Below are 20,919 nucleotides of genomic sequence, written 5' to 3'. Positions count from 1 at the left end.
GAGGTGGGTGTTCCTCTGAAACAGGAATCTGCTTACTCAAGATTTATTATTTACAGACTTTATTAATTGCTTTATATTAGAAATGCCAAACAGTGTATAAAAATTAATTTTTTTAAAATTCTCTGCTTTTAGCAAACAAACTACATGAACAATTTTACCAAGCTTTCGGCTGTAATACTTGAAGCCAGTCGACCCAAAGCTCAGGCAAGCTATTTCTCACTGCAGTTTGGGCCTGTCACACCAAACTGGGTGAAGTCACACCAAAGTCATGTTTTGGTCCGCCATGTTTATTCAGAATGGCACCCTGCATGCAAACTTTGACGAAGAGCGCTGCCTCCACTTTGGGGACACTCATGTTGAGTTTGGTGGTGATACAGTGAGAGGTGCACAAGCCTTTTGCCAAAAACAAGTGAAGTCACCCCATAGTGATGTTTCAGTCTTCCATCTTGATTCAAAATGGTGTCTGCCATACCAGTATTGACTGCCGTCACGACCTCGGGAACCCTCCTGCTGAGTTTGGCGATGATAACCAGCATCGGGACCCACAGAGTGGACAGACCAAAGAACAAATGGCTTTCCAAAATATATAGTACACAAGTGGGGAGTGACTGATGCTGCCAGGGAATTCTTAAAAAGCAAAAATATATTGTGATTTATAAATGAATAGTGTAATACGCGAGTTTGGACCCGTCAAGCCAATGTTATGAAGTTTTGCCAAAGTCATGTTTTGGTCCATCTTGATTCAAAATGGTCTTGGCATCCAAACATCAGCAAAGCTTGCCCCTGCCTCCTCAGGAACCCTTGTTCTGAGTTGGTGATAGATTGAGTGGTGTCCGAACACATAGGAGGCAAACAGGACAGACAAGCAATAAACTTTCCCAAATACATAAGAGTCTCAAGTATGGAGCGGCTGGCTGGCTGACAGTCTGAACACAAGCACTTCTGTTATGGGATGAGGATACAGTGCAATGTTTTGTTTCAGGCCCTGCTCATCTGATCTAAAACTCTTGTCAATAGTCCTGTTGATGTCTAGCTTTTTTAAAATTCTGGATTTTGTATTGTAAGCTGTGTTGTCAATTCACTTTACTACAGTTCTATCAAGCTCCATGCCTTCTCTCTGACCTATGCTTTGAAACAAGACTGGATGATTAATATTTTAGCAATCATTTGCTGGCTGTACTTCAAAGCCAGCTTGAAATGATAAAAAGTCATTGGCGCTAGGCAAATAGCAGTGTTGGTTTTTTAAAAAACTAAAAAACCTGCCTGATTGTAAAAGTGCACTTTGCCCTCCTCCCATTTATAATAAAATGGCTTGAAAGCCAGACAAAAATCCACAAATGCAAAACGTGGAATATTCTGCATGTCAGACAGAAAATGACATGCACAGCACTCCAGAGGATGGATGACTGGGTGAGTGAACATTTGAGTAATTATAGCTGGCCACAGGCTAACCATGATTCATAGGAATAACTGTTCTTTAAAAAGAAAAACAAAGGAAGTACCTTTTGGGCATTTGACAGTCATATCCTAAAGATGAGTAATAGCTCTTTATTTCGGTTCCAGACTTCAGCTCCATTTTTCCCCATCATTAAAGTTGTGTTGATCCTGCAGATGATATAAATACAGTAACAGGCACTTGGATTTATTTATTTTTTGGTCCAATTTATTTGTCTAGCAGTGCAATCCTGGGCATATGAACCACTGTTTCACAGTGCTTAATCCCTAGTACAGGGTGGGGGTGGGGATTTCAGCCCACTTTCCCTAATGGGCACAAACCAATGGTGAGTGTGGCCCATTGGGACAGGTGGGCTGGAATGCAGGGAGGCCAACAGCAGGTGGAGTCAGAGCCAACTGCGGGTAGAGTTGGAGCCAATGAATTTTGCCTCCACTCTCCCTGCCGAGTTCTCCAAAGGCAACACTGCTACTGAGGAGAAGTTGGCACTGCCACCTCCTTGACTGGTTTGCAGCAGGTAGGCAGGTGAGGTCTGGCTGAGGGCACGCTGAGTTTGGCGGAAGGTAAAGGTAAAGGTACCCCTGCCCGTACAGGCCAGTCTTGCCAGACTCTAGGGTTGTGCGCTCATCTCACTCTAGAGGCCGGGAGCCAGCGCTGTCCGCAGACACTTCCGGGTCACGTGGCGAGCGTGACAAAGCTGCATCTGGCGAGCCAGCGCAGCACACGGAACGCCGTTTACCTTCCCGCTGGTAAGCGGTCCCTATTTATCTACTTGCACCCGGAGGTGCTTTCAAACTGCTAGGTTGGCAGGCGCTGGGACCGAACGACGGGAGCGCACCCCGCCGCAGGGATTCGAACCGCCGACCTGACGATCGGCAAGTCCTAAGCGCTGAGGTTTTACCCACAGCGCCACCCGCGTCCGTGAGTTTGGCAGAACAGTGCCCCAATTTGCCCTGTTGGACCAGGTGGGGCACTGGATGTGATTGTTGCCCTTGTACAGTAGGCTACGGCCCAGCTACATATACATACAGTGCTTTAGCAACTGCACTAGCTCCCGGTGGTGTACAGGGTCAGGTTTAAGGTGCTGGTTTTGACCTTTAAAGCCCTATCCGGCCTAGGACCCACGTACCTACGGGACTGCCTCTCCTGGTATGCCCCACGGAAGACATTAAGGTCCACAAATGACAACATTTTGGAGGTCCCAGGTTGCAAGGGGGTTAGATTGGTCGCAACTAGGGCCAGGGCCTTTTCAGTACTGGCCCCAACTTGGTGGAACACTCTGTCACAAGAGACTAGGGCCCTGTGGGACTTGACATCTTTCCGCAGGGCTTGCAAGACAGAGCTGTTCTGCCTGGCCTTTGGTTTGGACTCAGTCTGACCCTTATGTTTTCCCTCCCCTTATGATTTTGATCTATGGACTACAGTGGTACCTCGGGTTACAGACGCTTCAGGTTACAGACGCTTCAGGTTACAGACTCCGCTAACCCAGAAATAGTACCTCGGGTTAAGAACTTTGCTTCAGGATGAGAACAGAAATCGTGGCGCAGGATGCCCCATTAGCTCAGGTGCTTCAGGTTAAGAACAGTTTCAGGTTAAGAACGGACCTCCGGAACAAATTAAGTTCTTAACCCGAGGTACCACTGTATTTTTAAAATGAGGCTGCATTTTAAATTGCATTTTAACATGTATTTTAAATTGATTTCCCCCCCTATTATGATTTTACTATAACTTTACTGGCGTAAGCCGCCCTGAGCCCAGCTCTGGCTGGGGAGGGCGGGGTATAAATATTATTATTATTATTATTATTATTATTATTATTATTATTATTTACATCTCTCTCCAGACAAGCAAGAAGCATGAATGTAATTGAAGGACACACTCCAGAAAAAAAAAAGAAAAATAAACCCAGAGGAGGAGGAGGAGGAGGAAGCTGACAACCAGTGCCACTCCCTTGACTGGTTTTAGTGTCTCAGCTTTGTCTATGCTGGCTTCGTCATGTCCACAGTATGGAAGATGGCAGGATCCCCAAGGACGTGGTCTATGGGGAGCTGGGTTTCAGCACCAGGCCAGTTGGCAGACCAACCGTGTTACAAAGATGTCTGCAGCTGGCACATGATGTGGCAGCTAGCAACACCAACTCTGCCATCTGGGAATCCCTTGCAGACAACCACAGTGCCTGGAGATAGGCAGTCAGGTTGTGAGCAGAGGAGAAATGACTGCTGGGAGGAACGCAGAGAGGGGAAACGCCCTGGTGCATCTGCAGCAGCACAACTGGATGCCTTCATCTGCCCCAGCTGCAACAAAACATGTCTCTCCGGTATCGCTCTCTGCGACCACAGCAGGTGCTGCAACCTTCCAAAAGCTTGGCCTCACCCCCAGTAGGTAGGTGGAGTGCTGGCTGAGGGTAGACTGAGCTTGGGGCAATCCCCTCCCCACAAACAGTTCAGATTGCAAAGCACTTGAGAGGAACCTGAGGTTTGTTGTTGTTTAGTCGTTTAGTCGTGTCCGACTCTTCGTGACCCCATGGACCAGAGCACGCCAGGCACTCCTGTCTTCCACTGCCTCCCGCAGTTTGGTCAGGCTCATGTTTGTAGTTTCGAGAACACTATCCAACCATCTCATCCTCTGTCGTCCCCTTCTCCTTGTGCCCTCCATCTTTCCCAACATCAGGGTCTTTTCCAGGGAGTCTTCTCTTCTCATGAGGTGGCCAAAGTATTGGAGCCTCAACTTCACGATCTGTCCTTCCAGTGAGCACTCAGGTCTGATTTCCTTAAGAATGGATGTGTTTGATCTTCTTGCAGTCCATGGGACTCTCAAGAGTCTCCTCCAGCACCATAATTCAAAAGCATCAATTCTTCGGCGATCAGCCTTCTTTATGGTCCAGCTCTCACTTCCATACATCACTACTGGGAAAACCATGGCTTTAACTATCCGGACTTTTGTTTGTAAGGTGATATTAAACCTGAGGTTTACCCACGCTGGAAGAATGGCATACGCAACTGATGGACTATATGGAATTGGCCGAAATTACTGGCAGAATCCGGGACCTGGGAGAAGAGGCAGTGGAAGAGGACTGGAAAAAATTTAAGGACTATCTACAAAAACATTATAAGTTATATGAATGTTGAGAATTTGCTAAGTTTTTTTGGAATAACATGCTTCAGTATTGAGATTTGAAAATGGTGGAAATTAAGTTATGACTGTGAGAAGTCCAAATTTCAGAGTAAATGTTCCTATTTTTGGGATTGATGATGGAAAGAAGTTAACCAATAATACGTACTCTAAATCTAAAATATAATTAGATGAAAGTACAAAAACGCATGAAACAAGGTATTAATTTGCTGATATTTGTTTATTACAAAGAATGCAGGGTGCGGAGGATGTGGGGAAGTCCAGTGGATTATGAAAAAATGTTTGAAATTGTGAATTTTCTTTTTTCTATCTTCTTTTTGTTTCTTTTGTAAAACTGCTTTCGCTGAGTTATTGATGATGTATTTGACCTGGGAAAAAAGCAATAAAAAATATTTAAAAAAAAAATAAACCTGAGGTTTAATATGTGTTAATAAAGGATAGTAACTTGAGTTTTTTTGTTTGTTTGTTTTTTGGGGCAGATGAGATGGTGCTCTATTTATGGATGCTACCTTGCAAAGTGTGCTAATGGATGCTAAAAATACCAGCCCAGGTGACACAAGTAGGGCTCTGCCCGTCTAGAATGGCTGGGTACCTTGTGATGAATGGGAGGAAGGCGAGACTGACTAGGCCTGACTCATCAATCCTAGTTTGCATGAGATTGCCTTATACAGGACCAGACGGTTGATCTTTTTAGCTTGGTCTAAGACAGCTTCCTATGTCCTTAAAATCACACCTATCACACGTGATCTGAAAGGTGGGTGTGTTGGACCTGAAGCCCTCCAGATGTTTTGGACTACGATTTCCATCAGCCTGAGCTGGCAATGCTCGTCTTCTCTGGTTTTGTCATGCTCATGATGTTCTGTGGACTGGTTGTTTTGGAGAAGGGGGAAAGCACCTGTCTCTACAGGAGGCAGACTGGAGTTTGGGGGAAGTGTCATCACTGTTCTGGTGACCCACAGCTCTGCTTCTCCAGAACATCTCAGTCAGGAGAGGCTGTGCACCATCTGGACCAGTCTTTCACAAACTTGGGTGTCCAGATTTTTTGGACTACAATTCCTGTCACCCCAGCTAGCAGAACCAGTGGTCAGGGATGATGGGAACCGTAGTTCAAAAGCAGCTGGAGACCCAAGTTTGGGAAACACTGAACTGGACCATGGTCTGGGCACAATGGCAGACTGGATGGGGCCCAGTAAACTGATCCTGAACCCTGGGAAGACTGAGGCGTTGGAGGTTCCTGAGTCTGGGTGTTCTCCTGAATTTTTGTCACTAGAGGCCCAGTGGCTAGGATTGCCTTTTACCTACCACAACTGGTGTATCAATTATGGCCATTCTTGGACAAGGATAGTTGAGGCCACGGTGATTCATAGAATCAGGAAGGGACCCAGCAGATCATCTAAGTTCAATCAGCTGCAATGCAGGAATATGCACCTGTCCCCTACGGGGATCGAACCTGCAACCTTGGCGTCATCAGCACCATGCTCTAACCAACTGAACTATCCAGGCTGAGCACTGATAGCCTCAAGACTCCATTATTGCAGTGCAATGGGGCTACCCTTGAGTGCCTGGTCTAGAGGCTCCAACCGGTGTCGTCTTCTGCATTTGCAGCACCAAAGTGACCTCTCCGGGGTGCAAGCCTGGGCGGTGTGTATGGAGGTCCTGGGCTGCCCAGATAACAAGATACCTCTCTTGGCCTTGCTGATGTGGTCCAAAGGAAAGCAGAGAAAGTCATTTAGGACCAGGAGTTGCCAGAAGCAGGAGGACAAGGCACCATCCAACCGTCTTAGGGACTCCATTCCAGATTTGTGTAGGGTTTACTCCTTAGCCTTTTCTTCTCCTGAAGATGTCCCGCAACACACTGGGCACAGATTTGGCCTCCCCCTGAATCAACAGGGACCTCATTACTACTGCATTTAATGTTACTGCCTTGGTCTTCTAAGCCAACAAGTGTGCACTGACCCACTAGGAGGGTTGGGTGGACTGGACATCTTATTGGGAGGGCCATCTCTCAGAGGTGGAGCATCTGCTTTGCTTGCAAAAGGTCCCAGGTTCAATCCCCAGCCTCTCCAGGTCAGGCTGTTAATGTCCCTTCCCCGAAACCCTGGGAAACCACTGCCAGTCATTGCAGTAGACAATACTGAGCTGTGTGCACTAAGGGCCTGACTCTGTATACGGCAGCAGCTTAAACCAGTTGCTACCTGGGGGGGGGGTCTCAGTATTTTAATGTTGCTTGTTAGTAAAAACACATGGGAAATGAGTTTTTTTTATTTTTTTCAAAATGTTGGATTATGGGTCTACGCAGAGTAACACTGAGTTTTGCCCACCTACCAATTACTTGCAGCACTGTCTGAAACGTTGTTGTTGTTATTGTTATTATATTGGTCGTATACTTGTTGAGCTTGTCTCTTAGCCCGGGAGCGCAATACTGAGTAGTCGCAATTTGATATAATGTGCTGCTCGGGTCCTCATGCCATGTGTTTGCGCGTGATGGACCGGGGCCACCACGTCTTGGGTCTGAAGAACCCCAATAGCAAGGGAAATTAGGGGGAGGGCAAACTCCCGGCCAAATTTGGGAGCTGCTCTAGTCCTTTGTGAGCCCCTCCTCTTTCTCTCCCCCCCCCCGCCGTGTTCTCGACACCCTCGGTGCCCCCCCCCCGGCTTTCCTCCTCAAATCTGTGCCACTTGTGGCGAGGCGGCCTTCCTACGGGGAGGAGGGGTGTGTTACACAGCTGCGTTTCAAACAACCGGCCGCTAGGCTTGGGGAGGGGAAAAGGTGGGGGGGGGGCTAAGGGAGGCAGAGAGAAAGGCAGCTTCCCCCGCCGTTACGTTGCCCTCCTGTGTTTGCAATGGATCGGTGTGACCATCGGGGAGGGAGAGGCGATCCAGCGAGCGGCCACACCAGCATACATTAAAAGGAGCGACCAACCTGCCCCCCTCTCCAAGGTCTTGGATACGGAGGAGGAACAACTGCGAGGGAACTAACGTAGGTAGACCGGGGGAGCGAGCGGGGAGGGAGAAGCGGGCGTAGCTCTTCTCCTACAGGGGAGGGGTCGGCGGCGGCGGCGGCGGCAGGAGGATCCTTGCAACACCCAGCGCGCTCTCGCTACCCATATCTTCGGCTAGCCCTATCCTGCTTCTTCCCCCGGCAGCCCAGCGGTGTCGCGCGTCTCCCCTCCGAGCCCTCCTCGAGTGGCGCGGGTAAGCTTTGGAACGTTGGGGGTGGGGAGCGGGGCGGGGGAGGGGCCCCTTTGGAACGCCGAGGCGCCTTTTGGAACGCCGGGGACGGAATTGTGGCTACTTTCCGCCGCTTCCCTTTTTGCGCGCGCCGAGCGTTCGCTTAGAGACCCTCCCCGCGGGAAAAGGGAAATAAAGGGGGTTGGGAACCCCACCTCCGAAACGCGGCCGCCGTTCCTACCCGGGTTTCCGAAAGCTGTAGCAGCTGACTTTCCAGCCCACCCACCTACCTACCCCGCGTCTCCCCTCCATAGCGGCCTGTTTTGGAGCCCGCGGTGCCTCTCGCCTCCCTCTCCCTTTGCGCCGTCGGAGGGCCCTCTCCTCTAACGAGGCGCGTTCTCGGCTCTGCTTTCGGTTCCTCGCTCCTAGAAGGACCTGGCGGGTTGGAGGCGGGTGGGTTGGCTGGTGTCCCTGCGCTTCTTCCTTCTCCTCCAGGCGGTCATGTCCCCCACCTCCTTTTGCCGCCACCCCCTTATTTCAACTGCGAGGGGCGTGTGGTTTGGAGGGCGCAGATAAGAGCGTCTAGCCCGGTGTAAAGGGGCAAAAAGGGGTGTGTATGGGTGTGTTTTTAAGCAAAATGAGCTTTGCTTTGGGAGGGGGCAGAGAGAGAGAGGGAAGCTGGCAAGCATGGCTGATGTGAGATGGGAATCAAGGAAGAGTTGGGAGTTGATTTGTTGTTGTTTTGACACCTACCTTTCAAAGTTTACTTCTTGTTTGCATAATGAGGCGCTGGAAGGCTGCTTTGGAGCGGTTTGGGACCTCCTCTCTTTCCCCAACGCTCATTATTTAGGAGGAACTGGTCCTGCTATTTCTGCTATTTCTCTCTCCTCTTCTCACAGCCCCTCTCCCAAATAATCTACTTTCCCATCTCCATTCCACAATAGTTGCACATTTGTTTCACTTTCTCTCTCAAATTTCTTCCAAGTTCAGCATCATAGTAGTAATAATCCGCAGTATTCTCATGAATGAATATATATACTGCTTAATTGCCAAACACACCTTTTAATCAACTTACAAGTATAAAACCAATTACAAAATAATATAAAGGTACCCCTGCCCGTACGGGCCAGTCTTGACAGACTCTAGGGTTGTGCGCCCATCTCACTCAAGAGGCCGAGGGCCAGCGCTGTCCGGAGACACTTCCGGGTCACGTGGCCAGCGTGACAAAGCTGCATCTGGCGAGCCAGCGGAGCACACGGAAACGCCGTTTACCTTCCCGCCAGTAAGCGGTCCCTATTTATCTACTTGCACCCGGGAGTGCTTTCGAACTGCTAGGTTGGCAGGCGCTGGGACCGAGCAGCGGGAGCGCACCCCACCGCGGGGATTCGAACCGCCGACCTTTCGATTGGCAAGCCCTAGGCGCTGAGGCTTTTACCCACAGCACCACCCGCGTCCCTTCCAAGTATAAAACCAATTACAAAATAATATAATGGCGTGTAAATAAGAATGCACAATAAAACAATTCGACTGAGACATTGAAATAAGCATCCATGTATAAAAGCAAAGCAAACACATTTGAAGAGTGCAGCAGTTTAAAAAAAGCAATTAAAAGAATTAAAAATTAAATATAGTAATAGTAATAAGTGTTTGCATTGAACTGGAGTGTTCTGATGCTGCCAATAATGTATTATTGTAATCCACGTGACACCCCTGTCAGGTATGCCTATGGTATTATCTCCACCTTGCAGAGGGGATAACTGAGGCAGAGAAAGAATGGCTTGTTTAAGGCTACATAGTTCTTGTGGGAGGTAAGATGAACTGATTTTACTCTTACTATGTAATGCCAGTGCTTGGTTAAAAAAGAAAAACGAGAGGTTCTGTATCCTGAATGGTGGGCTATCAGTTGTAATAAACAGGACCTAGTTATGGCTGGTTTATTAGTTTATTAGTTTCTTCAATTTTGATACACACCAATGCAGCTCCATTTCTGAAATCTGTCTCTACTTTGTCACATAAATGCTATTGCTTGAGTGGCATGGGAAATTGGCTACCTTTGTGCAGGTAAAATCATCCACTAGTGTCTCTCAAACGCTCCAATTCGACAAAAAAGGTAGCAGAAAGTTTGCTGTGTGGGATCCACTGGTGGTCTACTAGGTTCCATTGGGTTCTTGGGCTGAAGTTGGAAGTGACTGAACTGTCAGATTGTTTCCGAGTTTCCGAGCCGCACTGTTATGATTGAAAAGATTTGGTTCTCATTGTCTGACTCACTCTTGGCCAGTTGGAGTATTGCTCCCCACCTGAGAATTGATGCAGAAGCATCGCTGCCCACATTGTCTGCCAGGTAAAATGGCACAGACAGTTCCCAGCACACGGAAATAAATGCAGAAAGTGCTTTTCTAGGGGAAGGATGACACCTTGTTTCTGAGAAGACTCTTCCTTCTTCTGTCAAAGTCATTTTGATGGTTTGGATGTTGCCTGGGAGTTTTCATTGTTAACTGTTGTGACAGGATTTTATTTCATTGATAGCTGTTGATGACATGCCCATCCAAGGATGGAAATGCTTGAAATCTGCTTGGAATTTTGAAACTTGCAAATAAGGAAGGTGGCAGAGACCATGGATTGGTTTATTGGCTGGTGATGTCGCCGATGTCCTTTTCCTTGTTGCTGTTCTTTGTAGAATTGGGCAGACCACAGGTTTTCCAAGATCAGTTTATTAACTTTGACCCTCTCATCTTTCTCACAGCACCTCTCTCACTTGGGCAGATAAAAGATTTTAGAAGGAGCAATTTGATAGGCTTAGTTGCAGGCATCTGAAAGATATTACTGGTACCTTGATTCTACCACACAGAAGTGATTTTATGTTCCATTCTTTTGTGCAACACCTTAACAGAATATATTTAATTAGATGCAGATGCAATTCCAAAATGTGGAATAAAGTTTAAATATGAAGGTGGGAAATGAATGCAAAACGAAATACAATTTTCCTCCTGGAATGGAATTATTCAGGCTCTGCAATCCTGTACACACTTGAATTCAACAGGGCTTAGCTTCTAAGCAGACAGGTATAGGATTGCACCGTAAATCTGCTGTGTATTTGGACAGCTGCCTGTTAGCTATGCTTTCAGACATCTCTTAAAATATAATCAAAATTTGTGTGATGATTCCTGAGATCCATGAGCAGGTTTTTGCCTGTGTTTGGATACAACTGAACATCACTTTGAATCAAGATGGTGGACTGAACCTTTCGAAATTGCACTGATTGTAACTACTCCAAGCAATACCAGGGATGAGGCTACTAGTAGACTACTGTATATACAGTGGTGCCCCGCAAGACGAATGCCTCACAAGACGAAAAACCCGCTAGACGAAAGGGTTTTCCGTTTTTGAGTTGCTTCGCAAGACGATTTTCCCTATGGGCTTGCTTTGCAAGACGAAAACGTCTTGCGAGTCTTGCGATTTTCCCCCGCTCCCCCCCCCTTTTCTAAGCCGCTAAGCCTTTAATAGCCGCTAAGCCGCTAAACCGCTAATAGTGCTAATCCGCTAAGCCGCTAATAGGGTTGCTTCGCAAGACGAAAAAACCGCAAGACGAAGAGACTCGCGGAACGGATTATTTTCGTCTTGCGAGGCACCACTGTATTTCGTCCTGTGTTCTGTACATCAGCTGCTCCTGTTTACTAGTGACCCAATTAAAGAAACCTTAGTTGGCTGATTGTGAGAATTTTAGTTGGTTGATTAACTAAATGTGCATAAATTCACCCATGGATAAAACAATATCTGAATAGTTCTTTAAACTTGTAAAATACCTTGACCTATTTTTTATTACTCATTTTGCATAGGTCTCTGAAAGGTGACCTTCTTCCCCTACAGACCCACTTGAGTGTTGTCATCAACAAAGCGGGACCCTCTGGGTCCTTCTGTACAGTGCTCAAAATTCCTCTGGCGTGTTTTGCAACTGGTGCATGTCCAGTTGCGACCACCTGCATTCTGCCCTACTGGTGCCAATGAGCATCTTTTAAAAGTGGGGTTTGATCACAGGGCAGCATTTCAGATTTTGGGAGGTGGTGGGGGCAGAGAGAAAAGATAATCATCAAGGTTTAAAGCATATTTTTTCCAATCTGGCGACCTTCAGATGTCGCTAGGCTACAACTCCCATCATCCCTGACTATTGAGCTAGAGCTGATAGAAGTTGTAGTCGAAAACATCTGGAAGGCACAAAGGTGATGCAAAGGCCAGGGTTTTTTGATACCCTGGGAGTTAAATTGCCAAATTAAATTTCCCAGAAACAGCATGCTTTAAGAGCATTTGCTGTGGTTACTTTTTAAAAGACCCATAATTATTGTGATATGATTGGCACTGGTTAGAATACCACCCCCTCCCAAGTAATGCAAGCCCATTTAATAGTTTATTGTTGGTTTGCTATGATCCTGGGCGTGCTTTCCTTGGAACAGGCCCCACTGAATGCTGGGAGACTTCTGAGTGAATATGCCTGGAACTGGGTTCCAGCTCTGAAGCATCTTTGAGCAGGCTTGAGATCTAGGTTGCTCCAGAGGTGTGTTGTGGAAGCCAGTGAGTGGGACAGATGCATGGACTTAGCCTCTGAATTTGATTCCTGTATCCTCAATGTCTCTTAGTGTATCGGAATTAATTTGGGAACTGCTTGCTGACAGCCTGGATCACAGATGTCTGTTTTCTAAAACGATGTGGTTTATTTGCCTTTGTTAATAAAGAATTTTACATTCCTGTGGGCTGACAATAACTCGGCTTTGGATGAAAGTCTGCAAATGTTTCCAACTCGGAACATACCTTCTCTTCGCCTCTTAATGTAAAGAGTACATTTTCCAGATGCCATCTAATACTGCAGTAATATATAGATTTGCAGCCCTCCAGATGTGCTGGTGAAAACTGGCCTGGGAGAGGTGTCTGTGTATGGGCAGAAACTGCTTCCACTTCACTTCCTGAATCTTCCTCACCTCCTTGTATTTTGTTTTCCTCTTGGTCTCTTCAATCTCGGGTGCTACCAAGTGTTTGGTCACTATGCCGCCGAAGAGAAGCGGGAATCAGGCTTTGCAAGAACTGAGCTGCTAGGTCTAACCTCAGAGCACCTTGCGAAAGCTCAGCAAATCAGAGAGAGCAGATTGGCTTAAGTTCAAGTTCAGACCTTGAAAGGAGCAGAAGAAGACTTAAAAAGAGTGGTGAAAGAGTGGGCCAACCAGTTCCATCTGTCTGATGGAGATCTGAAGTGGAGGCTGCAATCCTCTGTACACCTTCCTGAGAGTAAGCCCTGTGTAAGACAGTGGGGGTACTTCTGAGTAAGCATGCATAACATGTGCCATGTGTTTCTTAGGTGGCAACATCCCCATATTTAAATCACACTGGACACCAAGGAGAACTGCGGTAATAATAATAATAATAATAATAATAATAATAATAATAATAATAATAATAATAATAATTTTATTTATACCCAGCCAAGGCCAGGCTCAGGGCTTCTAACAAGCAATAATAAAAACAAGTTGAATGAATACAATCTAAAAACAAGATTAAAATACAACAATTAAAATATTGAAACATTAAAATATTAAGATGCAGCCTCATCACAGGAGGAGAAAGGAAAAAGAAAAAAGAAAGAGGGGGAGGGAATCAAATTGGCTCCAAGCCAAAGGCCAGGCGGAACAACTCTGTCTTACAGGCCCTGCGGAAAGAAATCAGATCCTGCAGGGCCCTGGTCTCATGAGGCAGAGCGTTCCACCAGGCCGGAGCCAGTGCTGAAAAGGCCATGGCTCTGGTTGAAGCCAATCTAACTTCCTTAGGACCCGGGACCACTAGAGTGTTGCTATTTATGGACCTTGAGGCTCTCCGTGGGGCATACCGGGAGAGGCGGTCCCGTAGGTACGAGGGTCCTAGGCTGTGAAGGGCTTTAAAGGGTAAGGGATGAAAGCCATGGCTGAATCCTCTTTGTACTGTAAGCAGGAGAATCAAAATTGCCACTGGGTGCCCCAGTGTGGTAACCCATGTGCAAAATGTCCCGGCTGCATGCTACCCAGGGAAGGAACGAGATAAACACAATTGTGCATGCTGGCTGGACTGATGGGAGCTGGAGTCCAATGGCACCACCAGCCAGGGCTCAGAGGAGCTCAGCACATCTGATTACATAAGTAAAACTTGCCTGTGATAAAGTCCTTGGAGGATTGTTGGGGCAGAGGACTGAGGAAGCTCAGCATTGTGTTATTAGTTGGTATTTTCCAAATCAACCCTGTGGTGTTTTTTTAAATGGGAAAACTATCAGAATCCAGTGGTGGAGAAATGGGATGGATGGCGGCTAATGGATTGATGTTGAATCCAGACAAGACAGAAGTACTGTTTTTAGGGACAGGGGGCCAGCAGGTGTGGGGGGACACCATGGTCCTGAATGGCATAACTGTGCCCCTGAAGGACCAGGTCTGGGAGACATTCTGGACTCATAGCTGTCCATGGAGGCGCAGGTCAATTCTGTGTCCAGGACAGCTATTTATCAGCTCCATCTGGTACACAGGCTGAGACCCTACCTGCCCACAGACTGTCTCTCCAGAGTGGTGCATGCACTGGTTATCTCCCACTTGGACTACTGCAATGCGCGCTATGTGGGGCTACCTTAGAAGGTGACTCGGAAACTGCAATTAATTCAGAATGCGGCAGCTAGACTGGGAGCGGCCGCCAAGACCACATAACACCAGTCCTGAAAGACCTACATTGGCTCCCAGTACATTTCCGAGCACAATTCAAAGTGTTGGTGCTGACCTTTAAAGTGGCCTCGGCCCTGTATACCTGAAGGAGCGTCTCCACCCCCATCATTCAGCACGGACACTGAGATCCAGCACCAAGGGCCTTCTGGCGGGTCCCATGCTGTGAGAAGTGAAGCTACAGGGAACTAGGCAGAGGGCCTTCTCAGCAGTGGCAACCAGCCTGTGGAATGCCCTCCCATCAGATGTTAAGGAATTACATAACATTTAGGAAACATCTGAAGGCAGCCCTGTATAGGGAAGCTTTTTAAGGTTTAATGTTTTGTTACGTTTTTATATATGCTGGAAACTGCCCAGAGTGGCTGGGGCAACCCAGTCAGATGGGTGGGGTACAAATATACTACTACTATTATTATTATTGTTGTTGTTGTTGTTATTATTAAATTATTTGCTAAGATATAGATACAACAGGCAGGATTCAGTAAAAGAAAACCAATTTAGGGAGCAGTCCAAATAGCTCTTGAAATTGGTGCATTTATGTCCTCTGAAGCTCATGAAGTTGAGCAAATACAGACACAGCCATTTCTCTGAGGCCACATCAGTGCATTTCTGGGACGTCTGCTCTTGGGTATTTGCAGTCTTTTCCGCTGCACGGCTTTGCCGCCTGATGCTTATTGTAATGGCTCAAGAGCTAATGTCCTAAATCCAAAATAAATTAAAAGGTGTTCCTTCATTTACCGCAACAAAATGACTTCCTCCTCCTCCTGCCTCTAAATCCTGGGCTGGCTATTACTTTCCTGGCTCCGTGTTGGGGGAGTTATTATCCTCTGTTCTTCCAGCATCTCAAATATCCCTTGCAAGATTTTTAATTTAAAATCTAATTAGCTAAGCACGCAGTCGGGTTGTCATAGGTAACGGAAGCGGACGCTTTGTTGTTGAGGCCTGCGGATGGCCTTTCAAGATAGCCTTTGTGCATTCAGCAAAGGACTTTCGGGGTGGCAATGGTGTTGTTGAGACCTCTTAACGATGATTGGTTGGGCTGCTGGGCTGTCACAGAGGGACTGAGCAATCGGAAGGCCTCTATTGGTTGCGCTGCTCAGATTCTAAAAGAGGGCTGGGGCAGAATAAATGGTCTAGGGCAGGGAACCTGGGGAACCTGTTGCCCTCCAGAGGTTGCTGGATTATAACCCCTGCCAATTCTGACTACTCTGACTACTGGCCATGCTGGTTGGAATAGAATCAACATTTGGAGTGCCCATCCCTAGCCTAGGGAATTTTGAAAGCCCTGGTGTTCTCTGGGGAATCTACATTCGTTCCCCTTAACCTGAATCTTTGCTAGGTAAGCCAAATTAAACGGATGTCTAGTTGTGCCCACCTTTACCACAGACCCCACAAGTGTCCTAAATTATTCGGGACAGCCCAAATTGGCAGAAGGTGCCCCTTCTTCTCCTCCAAATCCCAAATGTTCCTGTTTTCCTGGTGGAACACTCTGTCACAAGAGACCAGGGCCCTGTGGGACTTGACATCTTTCCGCAGGGCCTGCAAGACAGAGCTGTTCCACCAGGCCTTTGGCCAGGGCACAGCCTGACTCCCTCCCTCGGCAATCTTCGCGGAGCTCTGGCCCAATGGTTGCCAGTGGCTTGACTTGAATTAATTTTATAATGAATGGTTTTAGAGTGTTGTTTGTGCTGTACTTTTGTACTGTTTTATTGTTGTTAGCCGCCCTGAGCCCGGCTTCGGCTGGGGAGGGCGGGATATAAATAAAATTTATTATTATTATTATTATTATTATTATTATTATTATTATTTATTTTGCACCCCCACGCTGGTTGAGGGAGCAAAAGATGGGCGTTTTTTAGTTTTGGTATAGTGCGAGTCCAGAAACAGGTCCAAAAACTTAACCTTGACCTCCTCTTTCGGAAGTTTGTCCGTGGTCCCCAAAAAGGAGGCGGAGGGCAGGGAATAGCCCAGAGAATCACTGTGCCACCCACCTACTGAATTGGAAGTGCTGTAGGAAGGCAGTGTGGTGCAGCAGTTAGAGTGTTGGACTATGACCTGGGAGATCAGGGTTCAAATCCCCACTCGGCCATGAAGTTCACTGGGTGACCTTGAAGTCAGTCACAGCCTCTGAACCTACCTCACAGAGTCATTGTAGTAATTATCTGAGGGGGTGGGGATGGGCCATGCACTCCTTGGGGAAAAAGGTGGGATAATAAGCAGTTAAGCAGAAGGGCTTATTTATTTAAGAAAGCTGGAGATACCAGCCAGAGGGAGATGGCAGCTGGACCTCCAGAGATCTATGTGGTCGTAATTGGACCCACACCAGTCGTAAAACACATCTGGTGCCTGGCTAATTTCTAACACTGTACAGAACATTGGGTCAGCTGCCTGGAGACCCTTAGCCAATCAAAGCTGGGATGGGAAGCATCCAATCAGCAGGGAGAGAGGTAGAAAAAGTTTGATTTTACAGTTTAGCTTCAAGATAGGGCCTGGCTTGGGAAGTTGGTAGGGTAGACATGGCAAATTCCTCAGGCGGAGGGAAAGGTTCTAGAAAGTGGCTAGACCTTTTGTTTTTTACAGGCGGGGTAGAGCAGATAGCCATTCTAAGAGAGCACTAGATTTCCTGGTTTCGTTGAAGAGACTTGTAAGTAAATTTCTCTTTTAAGCCTGGAATGGTGTTTATGACGGATCCTAAGTGTTGTGCTTTTATTAGTGAAACCATTGAAAGTGTCTGTTAAAATAAAGTACGGTATCGTTTCCAGTGTGCCTCAGCTTTAATTTATTCCCAGAACTGGAAATAAATTGCCTTGGGAACTCCTCGCTGCAGATTCTTAGTGTTTGCTGTCATCGAAAATCCCTGCATTCACACTTGATTTATACAGGGAGTGACCAAGGATAGATTTCCTATTCTCAGTCCTGTCACCTTGGGAGTTTGTCACACCTTCTGACTCTAAAATTCTGTGATTCCAGGTGGGAATGTTTCCAGTTGTCATTTGCAAATGGCAGAATTGCAGCCCATTAAATAAGTAGATAATAATACATGGGTTCTAATTTTTCTGAGCTCGTTCTAATAGGCAAGGAGGTTATACGTTGCATGCTGGATCTGAAGTAAGAGGCACGAGTTGAGACCAGAATTAACATTCTCACGTTGCAGGTTGGACTTTGATTTAACATGAATGTTGTGCTCAAAGCTGCTCACAATAATCACAATAGCGGTATAAAAGAACAATAATTGCAATCACGATAATATCAAATACAGTAGCATATAAAGCAAAGAAAAACCAATTCATCAAAACAATTGATGCAATTTAATAGAGCCATAGTAGTTCAGATTTCAGTGTGCATCATAAAAACATAGACTTGTGGAGCTAGAAGGGGCAGCAGGGTCATCTGGTCCAGCCCCCTGCAATGCAGGAATCTTTTGCCCAACGTGTCTTGAACCCACAACCCTAAGATTAATCGTCTCATGCTGTACCAACTGAGCTATCAGGGCAGATAAGAAAACACATAGGGCTCGTTGATGAGTTGGTCTTTGGTCGGAGTCAAACTGGAAATGCAAGACATGGGTGTTTTTAGTCTGTGAAATGGGTGCAATGCCATAAGCTGGTTTGAGAGGCAGGAGTGAAATCAAGGCCATCCAATTGTGTCCCTGGGGAGGAGTCCTAATTCTGTGCATGTGCAGTGCTTGCAGAAAGTCCTAGCTTTTATTCCTGGCACCTCCAGTTGAAGAGATAAGGTGGCAAGTTGATGAGGAAATCTCTCCAGATTGTTAAATTTCGCAGTCCTTGCGGACCAAGTTTGTCAGGTGGGCGGGGCTGCCCTCCTGTCAATCACCTGATGTCACAATGGTGTCAGTAGGGATATTGAAGAGTGCTCTCATAACCACCTAGCACAGTGATGGCCAAACCTTGCCCTCTAGCTGTTTGGGGACTACAACTCCCATCATCCCTAGCTAACAGGACTAGTGGTCAGGGATGATGGGAATTGTAGTCCCAAAACAGCTGGAGCTGTTTGGCTATGCTTTTTTTTAAAAATGGCCAACACAACTGGCTTTCCTGCGGTAATAGCTCATTATTTTAATGTGCTGGAATCCCCATTGCTTACAAAGAAGGAGTGGGGCACAGGCTTGCATTACTTTTAGTGAGGAGGAAGAGTTGGGCTACATGTTTTTCCTATTAAAAAAAATAATCCAGGCCAAAATCTTACTACGAAGTTTCCGCAGTAGGTGGGAGGGAAGCAGGAAATCGAGTTATGTTCTGCAGAAATAAATATTTCTCTGGGTAGCTTTGCAATGGGCCTGGCAGTTGATTAGGTTGTGTGTGAGTCACTCTTAATTCATCCTGTAATTAGGACAGCTGTGCGTGTATGTGTCGTAGAGTTAGAATAGTGTAATGATTTAGCTGTGGCTTCTCATGGTATTTTAATTTTGTTTGTTTTTTTGTCCTATTGTATGATGTATTATTTAACATATGTCTCATTTTTGTAAGCCCGTCTGGGTACTTACTTAACGATCGAGTGGTTCTTGTTGTTGTTTTCGTTGCTGTCGCTGTTGTACAGCCAAGAAACTGAAGTACAAATCAGGAGAAGTCAAATTTGAATCTTGCCCCTACATTAATTCACTCGGTGAACATAAAAGCTTAGCAGGGCTGTTTGTATGCTCTTCAGGGCACCTGGGTTGAATTTTTATTCATTTACTTGCTTGAAAACTGCACCTATATTCCTCCTTCCTTCCAAGGAGCTTGTGCTGGCGTTCATGACTCTTCCTGTCCCCATCTTATCCTCACAACAACCCTGTGAGGTAGTTTAGCTTCTGTCTTTTCCCATACCTTCTGCTTGGATCATCATCCAGGACTTTTCTCCGTAGGCCCTGGATGACAGGAGGGTGAGTGAATGAAACTTTTAGGGTGACGCTGTGGGTTAAACCACAGGGCCTAGGACTTGCCGATCAGAAGGTCGGCGGTTCGAATCCCCGCGACGTGGTGAGCTCCCGTTGCTCGGTCCCTGCTCCTGCCAACCTAGCAGTTCGAAAGCACGTCAAAGTGCAAGTAGATAAATAGGTACTGCTCCGGCGGGAAGGTAAACGGCGTTTCCGTGCGCTGCTCTGGTTCGCCAGAAGCGGCTTAGTCATGCTGGCCACATGACCCGGAAGCTGTACGCCGGCTCCCTCGGCCAATAAAACGAGATGAGCACCGCAACCCCAGAGTTGGTCACAACTGGCCCTAATGGTCAGGGGTCCCTTTACCTTTACCCACTTAAACTCCAACTCCCATCAGCCCCAGCCAGCAATTGTCAGTGGTCAGGGATGAGGGGAGTTGTAGTCCTGCAGCGTCTTAAGAGAGCTACAGGTTTCTCAGGCCTTTTAAAGTAGCATTTATTTATTTTTTAAACAGAGCTGAAGCAAGTGTCGTTGTGTTGCTGTGCTTCCGTGAGTTTTCACTCTGTTGCTCCTCTGCAATATTTCTGTTTGCTTCCTGTCTTTGTATTTTATTGGATTTTTATTCTAAGTGACGGGACGCAGAAGACAAACACTGAGTGATGGATGGTGGAGATGGTACAGCACTCTGCACACCCTGAACCATGAAAATGGCTTGCTTCTTTGGCCTGATCCCTTCCAGGCTGTAGAATTCACCTTCGTTTCATGGAAAACAGGCCTGCCTCATTTTTCCAGCTGCAAACAAGCAAGTTCCAGCATGCAGCTGTTGCAAACAGCATGTTTGACCTGCCTCAGCCAAAGGCAAAAACCGGACTGTCTCTTAGGTTGCTGACGGCTCAATCCTTTCTCAGGCTCTGATTGGCCCTTGTCCTAATCATCCGATTGGCTAGAAGTCCCGTAGAGTCCACCCTTGCTTCGTTACCAGTTTGGGGAAGCCAGGCTGGTTCAGCAGGCTGGTTTTTGGCATTTGGGTCTTACTTGAGGGGCCACTACTCAGTGGTGGAGCACCTGCTTTGCATGCAGAAGGTCCCAGCTCCAGTCCTGGCATCTCCTGGTACAGATGGGAATGTTCCTTGAAGAGCTGCTGCCAGACAGTGTAGGCCAAACTTGGTTCTCCAGCTGTTTTGGACTACAACTCCCATCATCCCTAGTTGCAGGACTAGTGTTCAGGGATGATGGGAATTGTAGTCCGAAAACAGCTGGAGGTCCATGTTTGGGAAATCCTGATCTAAGAACTCACTGACAGGGTAGCCAACTGATCAGCAAAAATGTAACCTGACCTGCTCCTGTGTTTTTAACACAGAAAAGTTAACAGTGCAGAAGTCAGCAGGCAAAACTTTTCACTGCTGATCAAACTTGAAAACTTTGGTCCCCATCCTGCACTCAGCTCTCACCTGTGGCTCCTAGAAGCTGTCAGCATGTGACAGTGGCCACACATCCCAGGAGACTGCTTTGATTGGCTGGCTAAACCAGGTGAGGGCAGCAGGTGGGTCTCAAGCCCTCAGTGAGTT

At 46.9% G+C, this 20,919-nt stretch overlaps 1 protein-coding gene and 1 long non-coding RNA gene across 12 annotated transcripts in view; one reads left to right on the top strand and one right to left on the bottom strand.

The window, feature by feature from the left end:
* Nucleotides 1-42: 42 nt before the first annotated feature.
* LOC114585115 (uncharacterized) lies at nt 43-8,350 on the bottom strand. The gene is made up of 3 exons (XR_013390811.1): nt 8,051-8,350; nt 1,503-1,605; nt 43-806 (listed from the first exon to the last, which is right to left on the bottom strand). It is a non-coding gene; the product is annotated as an uncharacterized LOC114585115 (long non-coding RNA).
* Nucleotides 7,337-20,919, top strand: part of CUEDC1 (CUE domain containing 1) — a 58,179-nt gene continuing 44,596 nt past the window's right edge. For 5 of the 11 annotated variants that reach the window (XM_077919279.1, XM_028707416.2, XM_028707409.2 and 2 more), the window contains exon 1: nt 7,342-7,565. The gene's annotated coding sequence lies outside the window, so the exon portion shown is untranslated. Of the gene's footprint in view, nt 7,566-7,607; nt 7,781-20,919 lie in introns of those variants that run through there. The other 6 variants (XR_013390809.1, XR_013390810.1, XM_077919280.1 and 3 more) reach the window with 4 other exon arrangements.

Source organism: Podarcis muralis, chromosome 15 (genome assembly GCF_964188315.1).
Source record: "Podarcis muralis chromosome 15, rPodMur119.hap1.1, whole genome shotgun sequence".
Lineage (NCBI taxonomy): Eukaryota > Metazoa > Chordata > Lepidosauria > Squamata > Lacertidae > Podarcis > Podarcis muralis.
This window is presented reverse-complemented; position numbering and strand designations above follow the sequence as displayed.